Source organism: Primulina eburnea, chromosome 8, assembly GCF_022965805.1.
Source record: "Primulina eburnea isolate SZY01 chromosome 8, ASM2296580v1, whole genome shotgun sequence".
NCBI classification, from domain to species: domain Eukaryota; kingdom Viridiplantae; phylum Streptophyta; class Magnoliopsida; order Lamiales; family Gesneriaceae; genus Primulina; species Primulina eburnea.
This window is the reverse complement of record NC_133108.1, coordinates 15,159,918-15,172,540: the sequence shown is the minus strand read 5'-3', so window position 1 is coordinate 15,172,540 and position 12,623 is coordinate 15,159,918. Positions and strand designations below refer to the sequence as shown.

Here is a 12,623-nt window from a genome sequence, read left to right as displayed (position 1 = left end):
TCTTTTCAACCGCTAATTATGTTTCACATTGAGCAACTGTCTTTTTAGGGGTTTGTTTCACGGGTTTTTTTTAAAAATATTATAAAATAATAAAACCATTATAAAAATATGGCAAATCTTAAAACTTTGTAAAACTATGGCAATCCGGGACTTACTGTCCCGGATTCAAAAAATCTTTTTCTAAAAAAAAAACAGAAAGTGAGGGCTCGGATTTTAAAAAAAAATAAAAGTGGATCGGCGACGGTTTGGAATTACCGTCGCTATTAGCGACGGTTTAAAACAAACGAGCGACGGTTTTAATCAAAACGGTCGCTAACAAATCCGTGAATCACTATCCCGGATTCTAAGAAGCCATGCGTGTGTTTTGTTCCTCTAGCTAGAAATGCGGGTATTTTTCTATCATTGTCGAAAATAATTGTTCCTCGTATTTATTCTCGCAACTTATTTCTTTCATATGATTTATACATGCAAAATCCATCTTTTTTACTTAATCATATAATGTTTGTGAGCAAAATTATAATTACATTAATATAATATAAATAATACAAACAAAATATTTCAAAAATTAATTAAATTACCTTCTCAGACGTAATTATACGGAACTTGTAATAATATCAACGGACGATGCTAATATCTGAAATAAATGACAAGTCTTATAAAAAAAAATTACACAAATAAATGACAAGTATTATAAAAAAAATTACACAAAAAATTACTTATTAATATATAATTATAATATTATCAACGAAATTAAAAATTACATCTTCGTATCTCTTCAAATGAAATAGACCATAAAATAAACAAATAATATTAATATATGATCGAAGTAGAAAAGATTGATTTTGAATGTATAAATCATATGAAAGAAATAAGTGGCGAGAATGAATACGAGGAACAATTATTTTCGACAATGATAGAAAGAATACTCGCATTTCTACCTAGAGGAAGAAAACACACGCACGGCTTCTTAGAATCCGGGACAGTGGTTCACGGATTATGTTAGCGACCGTTTTGGTTAAAACTGTCGGTAATAGCGACGGTTTGTTTTAAACCGTGGCCAATAGCGACGGTAATTTCCAAACCGTCGCCGATCTACTTTTATTTTTTTTTTTTAAATCCGAGCCCCCGCTTTCTGTTTTTTTTTTAAAAAAAAAGATTTTTTTGAATCCGGGACAGTAAGTCCCGGATTGCCATAGTTTTATAAAGTTTTAAGATTTGCTATATTTTTATAATGGTTTTATTATTTTATAATATTTTTTAAAAAAAAAACCCTTGTTTCACCCTGCCCGTGCAGGCATCTACGGGCAATGAACGGCCCAGATCACTCCACATGAGTGATCCGGGCCCATCTCCCTGTATAAAAAAAGAAAAAATTGACTCGGAAAAATCCGAGCCGTTGGATCGATCCCTGCGGGCAGTAGGGTCGACCGAACCCTTTTTAAGAGGAACTAAAAGTCGATTTATTTAGGAGATGAAGAATGGAACTTGCAATCGAACCCATTGGATAAAATTAAGCAGATCTTATAAAATCGGTTGCGATCGAATTTTTTAATAGAATTTTTTTATAACAAATATTATTCCGATCCAACTATAATATTTTTAAAAAATGTCACATTTATTTTTATTTTTATTTTTTTGAAAGAAAATGAATACATGATGTATATGTGTTTGTATGATAATAATACACATTTCTCGATTTTTCTCATATTTTGCATTATTTTTAAAAATTTCACGAAATCGCCTTGCTTTTACAATTAAATTTATTTAAAAAACAACTCATTATTACCATTAAAATTATTATTATTATTTAAGGTTTTGATAAGAAGATGTGATACTTTATTCCACATGGTTTGAATATTGTTATTTTAAATGGCTTATGATGAGATATAACGAAATTTTTAACAGTTTTCATAAAAAATCGGTAAATATGAAGTAGTTACATGAACTTAGAGAAGGTGTTTTAACATGGGCTCACGACGTGTTGGGGGTTTTTTTTTTAAATTAATTTAAATTTAAAATTTATTTCAAAACTAATTTGAAAAAAAAAACGGTTGCACAACTAATGCAATCTGTGCTTGGTAAACGCGGACGGTCCTCCTCGTGTCACGCGGCACTACTCCATTCATCCAATCCTTATCTTACCCGATTCCTTCTTCGTTCTTCCCCTCCTCTTCTTTCTTCCTCTTATCTTTAATCTCTCATTCTCGCATTCATCCGTTTCTCAATTCCTCACCGAAATTTTTTTTGACGAAGTTGAGAATATCTAGAGCATAGATCAGAATGGCAGATAATCAAAATCCAGAAGATCCCAGTGTCCTCTATTTACAAGCGACACATATGTCATCAAGCGTGTCTTCGTTAACAGTTGATGATATTGTCAAAGTGAAAAGGTCAGACCATTTGATTTGGAAGTTGTATATTGATAATTATTTACACAGGCGTGTACTCGCATATTTAAATCATATGGGTTTTTATGGAGTTTTAGAATGTGGCTCTCAAGTTATTGATAATCATTTGATTACTGCGCTTGTTCAACGTTGGCGACGCGAGACACACACGTTTCATTTTACTTGTGGTGAAACAACAGTGACATTACAAGATATTTCAATAATTTGGGGTCTAACAATTGATGGTGAAACAATAACTGGAGTATATGTGTCACATAAAGTTGAGGAATGACAACGCATTTGTTTGTATATGTTGGGATTTTTGCCAGCATCAAAATATTTGAAAGGTGGTCATCTGTCTATGACTGCACTACACAATCATAGTATATCTAACCTTGTTAATGATGAAACTTCAGAAGTAGATGTTGTGAAATTTACTCGTTGTGTTGCGTTAATGATTATTGGAGGAATAATGTTCCCTGACTACCAAGGAGGGTCAGCTAGACTTATATTTTTGCAACTGCTACGAGATATTGATAACGTGAAGTCTTATAGTTGGGGTAGTGCAGTTTTAGCATTTCTATACCGTGAGTTGTGTAACGCATCACGTGTAGAGAAGACTACAATGGCTGGAACTTTATATGTCCTACATGTATCATTAATGTGATGTGAATATTTAACATAATATTTTGGTTAAATTTGTTAATTTTTTTATTATCATAAGTAGATATGGGCATGGAGCAGGATTAAATTTGTTAACCCCGATCGAAATGGGTTAACATTAGTTGTACCTCACGTTGATTCGGATGCTTTCATTCCAGTTTCTCTAAATGGTACACGGTAATGTTTAAAATTTATGGTGGTAATATCATATATATCTTGTCTATTTTGTTGATATGTAATTTATTTTTTTTTATAATTGTAGGTGGAAATATGGATTTAGTTACACACATTCGCCAACACATTCTGTAAGAATAATAAGTGATTCTCTAGATCGTATGAATAATAATGAGGTATTATAAAATGTTAATACGTAATATTGATGACACAAAGACTATTTTGTTTTGATTGATTCATACGACAACAAAATATGGCGATGTGTTTGTCCCCTTATATGCTTTGACATCGTGGAGATGCATCGTCCTAATCGTGTAATGCGACAATTTCGGAGACGACAATCAATTCTTGGGTCTGCCGTCAACAATGACGATATTCATAATATCACGAGAATAAGACATCGAAACACCGATTGGAGATAGTATCATAAAAATTCAATTGAGTTGTGGAATAATCGGCTCAGACATGTTTGTAAAGGGGTGCGACACGGGCGATCGATGCAAACTGACGATGCAACCAAGTGGGTTTGCAGGAGACTCTAAGATTATTACGTCAGCTGAATTGAATATTGCAGGAACCTCTAATACTCAACCTGATTTTTTCAGTGATCCAAAGTTTGGTGATTTTCGTCCGTTTGATCAAACTGATTTTCAGACTCCTTTTTGGTCGAACACACAAAGTTTCACGAATTTGCTTAACGTTGGACCTCAGCATATTGTGCATGACACTCGACCACTGAGGAATGTTATTTTCCCTATCACTTATCAAGGTTACTCAAATGAGGAAATTCCTGAAAATGTAGGATTGCGGATATGGACGAGAAGACGCAATCCACCTGATTGTGGAACAGGAAGCCATTTGTATCATTTTAATGATGAAGATGATTCTGCTAATTAATTGTAAATATAAAATTTCTATTATTTCTACAGTATAGTGTTAATAAACGAAAGGTAAGATGAATAAAAGTGCAGGAAAAATAACACAAATAAACAAAGATGAAATAAAAAATATAAACATAAACGTTCCAATTTTTTTTTAAATTTTACACAACTCAACAGAAGAAAATACGCAATCGAAAGTTAAGATGAAACAACATAATTCAGCTAGCATCATGAATCGTTGATCACTACTCATCCTCGTCATTATCTGGTGGTGGCACTTCTGTTGCATTCCCTTGCGGCTGATAGTCATATTGAAAATTGAACGGAGGAATGTACGGAGGAGGTGGATGGATTGTCACTGGGTCAACACCCCTCTCGACCATCGTTGTCTGCATCATGGACTCGATATATCCGAGATGTTCATTTTGGTTCAAGTTAACTTGTTCCTGATGAGCCATGAAGGCAAACATCTCATCTACTTTGTCGTTTAGGGACCGTCTGTGGGGTTGTGTTCGACACGGGGCGGCGGTACTCGATCCACCTGTATCTCCCTAATCCGTCCTGAAGTCTAACTGTCGTTTAGCGTATTTCCGCTGCAAGTCCTGTCCACAAATGGGCTTCATTGGTTGCAGCCACTCTTCATCATCACGGAACACAACCCCTGCCATTGTACACAACTCTGATATGATACAAAAAAATAAAAGCCCGATGTGTCTGTTATGAACGCTCATCAAAATTTGAGAATTGATAAGTTTTCCCACATTGATTGGGTAACCCTGAGACAAAGCATATAGCACCACGGCCCACTCCTTTTGTACTTCACTTTTGTGTGAGACCGGCATCATTCTCCTCGCCAAAAACAAATACCAAAGAGCATTATCGGCCGTCAGATATTTTTCATCAAAACAACTTGGTGACCCTCCTACTGGTTTCCATATCGCCCCTGGATGACACAGGGTGTTGATTATCAAAGTATAATCAGGGTTAGCAACCAAAGCCTGGAAGGCGGAATCATCGACCTCGGGCGTTTCTAAAAAAACATTGATTATACCCGAGTCAAATGATACAAGTTTACCTCGAACAAAGACCTTGGCATCCGTCCTCTCACCCGCATTTGCATAAAACTCTCGCACCACCAATACAACCGCCGCTCTCGGTTGAGTTCCAAATTTTTCCCATCTGCGCCTCTCCAACCCCAGAAGAGGCCCAACGTATCGATCTTCTCTTTGTCTACGAAATCCCCGCTCGGTAATCGGGTTTCTATTAATTTTGGCATGTTCATACCGCGCCTGCGCTGCATCACTAACAAATCTAGTTCTATCAAACGAAGAAGAAGAAGAAGAAGAGCCGGGATTACCTTTCACCTTCTTGGGTGCCATGTTTTGAGAATGAGATGAGATGGTTTGAGAATGAGATGAGAATTTGAGAATTTGTTTTGAGAATGAGATAAGGAGAAGGGGAAGGGGAAAGATAAATGAGAGAGATTTTGAGAATGGTGGATTTGAGATAAGGAGATAAGGAAATGGGTGGAAAAGAGGAAACATAAAGGAAAGGGAAAGGGAGAGGGAAACAAAAAAAGATGGGGGAAGCTCTCGCTCGAGCGGTACTAAGTTACCGCTCGAGCGGCGGGGGTGCGCTGAAAAATTTGCGCACCCCTCGCGCTCGAGCGGTGTTACCGCTCGAACCGCTCGAGCGCGAGAGGTGCGCTGGAAAATTTTCCAACGCACAGCTCACGCCCAAGCGGTAACAAAAAACCGCTCGAGCGCGAGGCGCTCTGGAAAATTTTCCCGAGCACCTCGCACTCGAGCGGTAACTTGAGCATCCCTCGCGTCCGAGCGAGAGCATTTCGCTAGAAAAATTTAAAAAAAAAAACTAAACGAAATTTTTTAAAAAATTATAAACCATTTTTTTATTTTGCACATGAAATAAAAAAAATAACAAAGTAAACACGAGGTAAAGAATTTATTTCTCATTTAACAGATCAACTGTTATTACAATTTAACAAAATAATTCATCAATGTTGTCTCTGTCTAGAAACAGTTGTGTCCATCTCATTTCTTAATCAAGTTGTTCTATCTCTACCAACTCTTCTTCTTTCACGTCTAACAGGATCGTGGTGCAATTCGAAAGTTGGAGGGTCCCAGTAACGCTCATCTGCAAGAGGTTGAAATCTGCCTTCGTAAGTCGCTAAGTACTCAGATATATTATACCATGGCTGCACAAGTGTCGTGGGTTCCAACGACTGCCACTTTGCAGTACAAATAGCATGAGAACATGGTATGCCAAAAATCGTCCATTTACCACAAGAACAATCACTCGTTGATAACTTGACCACCTGCATATGTTGGACACGACTTGGTCTTCCTACAGTTGCAACCGAAGCAATTTGCTCACGTACATCATATTTGGCAACACGATGTTCATTAGATTTTCTCGCCCACTTGTCATACATCCGACATGCATAATTTGACCACAGCTGATTTTCCTGAACCATACGACCACCTCTACTCACACGTTCAATAAAATATTATACGCACCTCATAAGTGTAAAGTGTACTATGGCAGATATAGGAAGTCCACGAGCACCCTTCAACACACTATTTAAACACTCCGACATATTGGTTGTCATCACCGAACGACGCCAACCACCGTCATGAGCCAAACTCCATTTTTCTTTCTCAATTCTAGCCATATATCGGTGCGCCAAAATGTTTTTATGATTGATTGCCTCCATTATTGATTCAAACTTAAAAATTTGATTTTGTGTGCATGCCGCCCAGCATAAATCTTTCAGATGCACGTCTTTGAATTTAGCGTTAAAGTTTGAACACACGTGTCTCAAACAAAAACGATGCACACCGTATGTAGGTTGAAAATATGGTATCTCTGCAGTTGCGCGCACGATTCCCTTATGTCTATCAGAAATAAGACACACGTCGTTTTCACCACGAACAACATGTCTTCCTACGTTCACCAAGAACCATTTCCAAGAATCTGTTGTTTCTTCATCCACAGTAGCGAATGCTAGCGGTAGAACTTGATTGTTCGCATATACTTAATCTCATACGAAGGATTACAACGAACAACTCCCAATAGCGTATGTGCCACCATATCACTGTTCAGATTCTTGTGGTCTATACCAACAGAGGTAGATATACATGTGTGAGGCCCGCCATATTTTGTTATTTTCCAATAATCAGTCTTGGCCTTCAAAGAAGCGCGAAGTCCCCGTCGACAAATGACCGTAGAAGAATTATTTTTACAACGTAACTTCCACAAACTGCGTGTGCTAACCACGACACGGTACTCACGCCTGACAACTCTGACTGAATAATCCTTGATAGATGCAATTAGATTATTTTTATCTTTAAATAACATATTGATGCATAATTCACCTCTATCGACAAAATCATGAGGCTCTTCACCAAAATATTTATTGAAAAATGATGGCATCTCAGAAGTGTTTGACAGAAATGGTACGGTCTGCCTCTGTAATGTGTCACGTGGTGATTTTCGAGATGATGTCCCCTCATCAGGATTTGTAAAAGTATTCACTTAATCATCAACATTCACTTCTTCTTCTTCAGACTCGTTGTATGACATATCGGGTTCGGAATCAGTCCTCCAAATATCATCATTATTGGCCTGATCCGGACAACGAGCGCTCGTATCTAATGTTGGATTCGGCCAATATGTAGCATTATTTTGTTCCGACGAGACATTTATATATTGATCCCAAGGCCCACTTACATCATCGAAACTCATATTACCGAGTCCTTCAGTAACCTGTGGAACATAAGATTCTTGCTCCTGGAAACTATCATATGTAGACGTACCGGGTTGGTTATAAAAACCTGAATCGGATGCATGTGGAACGTAAGATTCAGGATCATCAAATCCAACATTAAGCTCAATTGAATTTTCTTCCACGTACAGATGCAAAACATACATGTTATCACATTGCATTATGAACTGTAAAGCATCGTCATCAACGAGATTGACTTCAATATCATGCCAAGATGCCCTCTCCATGAATGAATACTTTGTTGACATCTTCAGAGAAAAATTCGCTAGAACATTTTATGCACAACTTCAACTAACTCCATCAAATTAATAGATCGTAATACTCGTATCGGTCTAACAAATGGAATTCTATATTCAATCGATTCATTATCGCTAATTACATTACCACCAAAATATAAGAGTACGTCGATGTTAGACATTTTGTCAATGAAAATTGAGAGAAAATTTAAGAGAAAGTTGATACCTCGTTCCTCGAATTTTTCATCAATTATATAGGAGAAGAAATGAAAAGACTGTATAACTTCGATTCTTATTTGAATTATTGGTCTTCACGTGATTTTTCAGAACCTCACCTTTCACGTGAAGTTGTCAGACATAGACTGAATGAACGAACATTAAAAATCGAAAAAATATATAATTTTTTTTTACAAAATACACCTTCTGCGCTTAGGAAGCGCGGACGGTGCTCCACTTAGGCACCGTCCACGCTTGGTAAGCGCGGATTGCATTAGTTGTACAACCATTTTTTTAAATTAGTTTTGAAATAAAATTTTAAATTTAAATTATTTTTTAAAAAAACCCGACGTGTTGGTGTCGGTCTCTCAGATAATGCATGTAATTAAATGATAAATTAAATAAAATAATATCGATAAAAAATAACAATCGTAATATTGATGTGCAAAGAAAAAATTAGTTACATTAATTAATGGTCTGGACATTGTCTTTTATAATCGGAAGATGGAAATGTCTAAATATTGACAGTTAGTTTTATACTATTATTAAATTCGAGGAATAATATTTTCGAATTATTATACATTTTTTAAAAAAAATTCGGATTATTATACTATTATTATAGTTTTGTAATTATTATTTTTTAAACATTTTATTGAAAAACCCCGAAGTTGACCGGTTTTTTTAATCTTAAATAAAAGTAATAATATTTTGGATTAGAAAATTATGCTGTAATACAAGTTTGAGATGCGAACTCAAAACCAATTAATCGAATTTTAGATTAAGCTTAAATTCGTTCTTCAATATCACAATTCATCTTTCTCTGAACAAGTAAGCAAATGCAGCTCAAGATAGTCCCAATCCCAAAAGTAAAAATGTTACATAATTCACGAGTTGATCACGGCTTTAAACTCTACACGATTATGCAATCAAGAAGTATAGTTCATCACAAGTCACAACACAAGAGATTACGTGGTTCGGTCAATCGACCTACATCCACGGGAGGAACAAACCAAGACTTTATTCACAACACTTTGAATGTACAAGATACAAGAGTTCTTCCTCTCAGAGCAATAATATTCTTCCTATCACTCAAGAACATACACTCTCCCTTCTTATCCTTGCCTACAATCGTGTGTTCTTTCTTTGGTTCAGAGAGCTAGGATTCCTTCTTTTGTGGAATTTTTCTTCCTTTTATATGTGTAGCTACAGCCTTTTAGCTTCCCAATCAGTCCTTGAGCTGGCCAACCGCTCCTTAACTGTCTTCTAACTTCCAGTAGCTGCACACACTCACCTACAAACCACCTCTCTAGTGTTTTGGTGACACACGCATCCATCAATTTTCACCTTGTCTCCAAAACAAAAACTGTCTTGGTTGCTCCTCCTCAATCTTCCGAAGGGGAGATTATCTTCTTTCTGTCAAGCTTACCAAGTCAAGGCATTGCCTAAACTTGGTTTGAGGTAAAGCTTTCGTTAGCATATCCGCAGGATTATCATCTGTAGATATCTTCTGAACTTCAACATCTCCTTTTGAGATTATATCTCTCTCAAAATGTAATTGACATCGATGTGCTTACACCTTTCATGAAACACGTGATGTTTTGTGAGATGCATAGCACTTTTACTACCACAGTTCACCACTACTTGCTCTTGCTTTATACCGAATTCTGCCACTATACCTTTGAGCCAAATTGTTTCCTTAATAGCTTATGTAAGATCTATATATTCCGCTTCTGTAGTTGACAAAGCAACCACTGATTGTAGTGAGGCCTTCCAACTGACGGACGTCCCACATAAAGTGAATACATACCCTGTTAATGACTTCCTTGTGTCCAGGTTCCCAGCATAATCTGAGTCCACAAAACCTTCCAGTGGCTAGTCTAATTTTTCTTGTTTTGGAAACATCAGACCCAGTTTGATGGTTCTCTTTAAGTATCTCAGGATCCACTTCAGTCCTTCCCAATGCATCTTCCTTGGATTAGTCATAAACCTTGATATCAGACTTATAGCATATTAGCATGTGAAAGATCTGGACGTGTGCACACCATTCCATAAATTATAAACCCCACACAATTTGCATAAGGTACACTTATTATGCCCTGCTCTTCTTTATTTTCAGGAGATTGGTTCCCGGATAACTTGAAGTGTTGCCCTATTGGTGTCGAAACTTGTTTGGACTCGTGCATTCTAAACATTTCCAGGACCTTTCTGACGTAGCTAGCTTGACTGAGAAACAAGGTTTTTTCTCTCCTGTTCCTGATTATCTCTATACCCATAATTCTTTTGGCTTCCCCTAATTCCTTCATGTCAAACTCAGAGTTCAAGAGCTTCTTGAGAACTTGGAGCTCCTTGGTGTTGGTGCTTGCAATTAGCATGTCATCAACATATAGCAATAGGAAGGTAGTGACTGTATCACTTAACATTTTCACCTTTTCATGTAAACGCAGCTGTCAAAAGAGCTCCTAATGAAGTTTATCCTTATCATAAATTCATCAATTTTTTTACACCACTGTCAAGGACTTTTTTTAGGCCATAAAGAGATTTTCTTAGCAAGTAAAACTTATTGATGTTCTTTGCTTCAATAAAAACCTAAGGTTGTTCCATAAATATGGTTTCCTCAAGATCACCATGAAAGAAAGCAGTTTTGACATTAAGCTGCTCAAGTTCAAGATTAAACTGAGCTACTAATGCCAACATCAGTCTTATAGATGTGTGTTTAACAACTGGTGAGAAGATCTCATTAAAATCAACCCCTTCGACTTGAGTAAAACCTCATGCAACTAATCTCGCTTTAAACTTTGGCCTTTTGTCTTCACAGTTGGCTTCCTTAATCTTATACACCTATTTTCATCCCACCACTTTATGTCCCAACGGTTTACTTACTAGCTGGCAAGTCTCATTTTTCATTAATGAGTCGATTTATTTGTTCATGGCTCCCAAACATTAATGCTTGAATTTCCCACTTACAGCTTCGTGATATTTAGTAGGTTCTTGGAATTCCACGCTTTCAGCTGTAACTAATGCAAAAGACACTCTCATACGTTTATTTCTGAACGATTTGCATTGATTCATGTGTTGCCTATTGAGTCATTATCTACTGTAGTGTCTGTCTCTTCTCCTTTGGGGACATGTTTGATATCAGTGAATTCTGTAAAATATTGTATGCTACAGTATGACGGGCATGAGATTGAGTTAGACTGTATTGTACTTGGGTTGTCTGATTTTATTGTATTATCGTTATTGATATGGTGACCAAGTACAGAGCTATCGTTGATTGTTTCTACAAGATTGTGATATTCAGACCTGAGATGGCTGAAGAGTGGAAATTATACGGTAAGGGTTGTAGATCTAGAATTCCTTTGATATCTGTTATGTCTATGACTCGATTGTTACAGAAAAGAGCAGAGGGATTCCTTGTCTATTCAGTTGATGTACTGGAATCGAGTCCATCATTGGCAGACCTGCCAGTGGTGTGCGAGTTTGCTGACGTCTTCCCAGATGAGAGTCCGGGTTTGCCTCCGATTCGAGAGATAGACTTCAGCATTGAATTGGTACCAGGTACAGTTCCGATTTCTAGAGCTCCGTACAGAATGGCACCGATTGAATTGAAAGAGTTGAAAGAACAGTTGGAGGATTTACTGGCCAAGGGGTATATCAGACCGAGCGTGTCTCCTTGGGGTGCTCCAGTATTGTTTGTGAGAAAGAAAGACGGTTCAATGAGACTCTGCATTGACTACCGACAACTGAACAAGGTTACGGTAAAGAACAAATATCCCTTACCTCGCATTGATGATTTGTTTGATCAGTTGCAGGGTTCTTCTATCTATTCCAAGATCGATATGAGATCTGGATATCATCAGCTGAGAGTCAGGGATTCTGATATCTCTAAGACAGCGTTCAGAACCAGGTATGGACATTATGAGTTTATTGTAATGCCATTTGGGTTAACTAACGCTCCAGATGTATTTATGGGTCTGATGAACCGTGTATTCCAAAGATATCTTGATGATTTCATGATTATATTTATTGATGATATCTTGATTTACTCGAAGAATATGATTGAACATGCTGAGCATTTGAGAACTGTATTGAAAATTCTGAGGGCTGAGAAATTATATGCCAAACTGGTTGTATTTTTGAGTCATATTATATCCGGATTCTGTATTTCTGTTGATCTTAGCAAAGTTGAGGTCGTAATCAGTTGGCCGAGACCAATATCTGTGCCAGAGATTCGCAGTTTTATGGGTTTAGCAGGTTATTATTG

At 37.0% G+C, this 12,623-nt stretch overlaps 1 long non-coding RNA gene across 1 annotated transcript in view; it reads left to right on the top strand.

Annotated features, from left to right (window-relative positions):
- Window positions 1-12,623, top strand: part of LOC140838901 (uncharacterized) — a 32,230-nt gene that overhangs the window by 1,624 nt on the left and 17,983 nt on the right. The window lies entirely within an intron of this gene.